The sequence below is a fragment of the Mandrillus leucophaeus genome, unplaced genomic scaffold (assembly GCF_000951045.1).
Source record: "Mandrillus leucophaeus isolate KB7577 unplaced genomic scaffold, Mleu.le_1.0 Scaffold211, whole genome shotgun sequence".
Taxonomy (NCBI): domain Eukaryota; kingdom Metazoa; phylum Chordata; class Mammalia; order Primates; family Cercopithecidae; genus Mandrillus; species Mandrillus leucophaeus.
In genome coordinates, this window is record NW_012102155.1 from 1,906,253 (window position 1) to 1,909,386 (window position 3,134).

Below are 3,134 nucleotides of genomic sequence, written 5' to 3' on the forward strand. Positions count from 1 at the left end.
TATACTTTTAAAATCTTGCCACATTAGGGGCAATGCAGAGGCGATGGACTGTAATTGGGGGGAGAAACAGTGACTATTCCTACTATGCACTTGGGGAATTTAAAATAAGTTTAAAATTGTTTCAGAGGGTCAGAATTATTTTCCTTAAAATTTTAATTTAATGTTATTTTAACATCAAAACAAATGTAGAATGATTGCTAAAATTTGATTGGATAAGACATTTTGTAAGAATTCACAAAATCACACCAAATTTAATCTTGAAACTGTGTCTACACTTTTTATTTGGGAATTATGATTAACATACTGCTAATCAAAATTCCTGAAGCAGAGGCCTTTGTCTATACTTAAGACTTAAAGGAGAGTGAGATGTATTTATCTGAGATGATGGCCACAAAGCCCATGTGACTTGCATTTGATAGAATGATAATGGAGTAGCATTCTTAAGCCTGTGATTAATTGCAACAAGCCTTGGAAAGCTACTTGAAAAACTATGCTTTGTTTATAGTATTTATTTCTTTGATTCAAGAATTGTTCCAATTGCAAAACTCTCCTAGGGCACATGTTCAAATGATTAATATATTATTTATATGGAAAATAACCTAGAATAACAACTAAACTAAAAGCAAATAGTTGCCTTAGTACCAACCTATGGCACAAGAACAACTAGGATAAAAAGAAGATGCGATCCCCTTCTTAGCTTTGTGTTCATACATGGTGAGGTATCCTCAGAATTTTGTATTATGGTACCCCTCTGGGGGCTGAGATAGAAAGTTCCCTAATGATGGAGACTAACAATCTTTAGTAGCAATGGAAGAGACTGGGCGTTTTATACATATATGGTCATGATTTGGAAACTTGTGAGGAAGGCCAAAGTGGATTGGGTGTGGTCTCAGTGTAGCACAATGGAATCTGGTGGCTTAAACCTAGCTGTCCACATTTCACTATCTGAAGAGCAGAAAATGTGTTAACAGAAGCCTGGTGAGCAGAGGAGACTGAAGATGGAGAGAGAGCCTGGACCTCAACATGAGCATTTGGAGCCATTTGGCAGCATTAGGCTGTGACCACTTGGAGAACCGAAAGGTAAGATCTTCTGATTAGCTCCTCTTTTTCCGAGTTCATGTTTGCAAAGCACTTTGTAACTATAAAAGTTTCCTATTTAAGTTTTCAAATAGGGAGAATCTGCACTGACCAATGTTTGGTGTATTCATCAACTTGGTTTTAGTTGTCAGTGTAAATTAACTCACCGTCTGGGTAGAGGGGAAAATGAAATGACTTACTCTGTGCCAAGGAGAAACAGAGTGAAAAACAGACCTCAGAAGGCTTGGAACTCAGGCCTGCTCTATCACTTTCTCTATCTCTAACTTGCTTTCATTAGCTTGTAGAAGCTTGAGAGACGCACAGACACATCTTGCAACATCTTCTGGCTTCTCGATGTGCAAACGTTTATGTGACTGTGGGAGCCATGCGTGTATGCATGCTGGAATACCCCCATCTCCTCCTCCCTGGCAGTGTCCCTGCTCTCTTTAGGTCCTCATGAGCTGACTCCGTTCCCATCCATGGATGCTGTGTGCAGAAGTGGGCCACTGGCCCTGGGCTCCACAGCTGGCTTTGAGCTCTGATCTCTGCGTTCATTTCACTCTGTAATCTCAGTCCCAGCAGACCTCTCATCTTCCTGGGTGATTGAGTGTAGATTCTAGTTTTATTCTTTTAACACTTTTATTTACTGATGAAGGAAATTCCTAATTTATTTTCTATTGGGGAAAAAATATGGACAAACCCTATAAAACCAGAAGATTGGCAACTACTGCCATTTTGAATCCCAGTTCTACAGAGTTTGGAGAATTATTAAATTTTTCTAGTTAAAAGAGATCTTAGAGGTCTTCTAGGCCAATGGGAACAAAAAGAAATACATTTTATATTGCAAAGTGCACACACATCCACCCACCAACACAAACAAATATTCGTACACATACACACAACTGAAATAATTTTTTTTTTTAAGATGGAGTCTTGCACTGTCGCCCAGGCTGGAGTGTGGTGGCAGGATCTCGGCTCACTGCAAGCTCCGCCTCCCGAGTTCATGCCATTCTCCCACCTCAGCCTCCCGAGTAGCTGGGACTACAGGAGCACACCACCAAACCTGGCTAGTTTTGTTTTTGTATTTTTAGTGGAGATGGGGTTTCATCGTGTAAGCCAGGATGGTCTCAATCTCCTGACTTCGTGATCCGCCTGCCTCGGCCTCCCAAAGTGCTGGGATTTACAGGTGCGAGCCACTGCACCCGGCCAATCAAAGTTTTTAATGAAATAAACTGCTTACTGCAGTTATTACTTATATTGATATTTTCTATTCTATTTCGTGAAAACGACTACTGGTCACTAAACAATTAAGTTGGTTTTAGAGTCACCTAATTGTGTGTGTTGGGGGTGGACTTGCTGTGTTTAACCCTTAACCTCTGCTTGAGTCCATCTCCTAATTCCTCTCTTCTTCCAGTTGTAGAAGCAGGGACCAAATGGGACTTATCCACCTTATCTGTCACTGAACTGGGGCGTTACGATGACTAATGCAGAAAGGACACAAAGTAAGCTAGGAAGGCTGGCATGAAAACAGATAAATGGAATAAGTGCCTGAGAGCAGAAACAAACTTGGTAGGCAGTAATGCAGCCTCAGACAGGGCTGGCAAGAATGTTTTGAGCATCCTTTAGAGATCTTCAATGCTGTCAGTTTTCTACATGTCATTGAGCTCCAATTCCCTTATCCTGGGCACAGCAGAGCCTCCTCTGAGAGAAACTAATGTTGCTAACTGAAGGTCATGGCCAAAATCATGGTGTGCACACACTCCCAGGGTCACATTCTTTCTGATTCAGTGATAATTATACTAAAATAATAATAGAAATAACTGCTTTCTTTCTTTCTTTCTTTCTTTCTTTCTTTCTTTCTTTCTTTCTTTCTTTCTTTCTTTCTTTCTTTTCCTTTTCTTTTCTTTCTCTCTCTCTTTCTCTTTTTTCTTTCTTTCTTTTTCCTTTTCTTTTCTTTCTCTCTCTCTCTTTCCCTTTCTTTCTTTCTTTCTTTCTTTCTTTCTTTCTTTCTTTCTTTCTTTCTTTCTTTCTTTCTTTCTCTCTCTCTCTCTCTTTCT

The 3,134-nt window shown here is 39.9% G+C and overlaps 1 long non-coding RNA gene across 1 annotated transcript in view; it reads left to right on the plus strand.

Moving 5' to 3' along the window:
* Nucleotides 1-892: 892 nt before the first annotated feature.
* Nucleotides 893-3,134, plus strand: part of LOC105539917 — a 307,648-nt gene continuing 305,406 nt past the window's right edge. The window contains exon 1 of the long non-coding RNA XR_001006124.1: nt 893-1,080. This is a non-coding gene — a long non-coding RNA (uncharacterized LOC105539917). The remainder of the gene's footprint in view (nt 1,081-3,134) is intronic.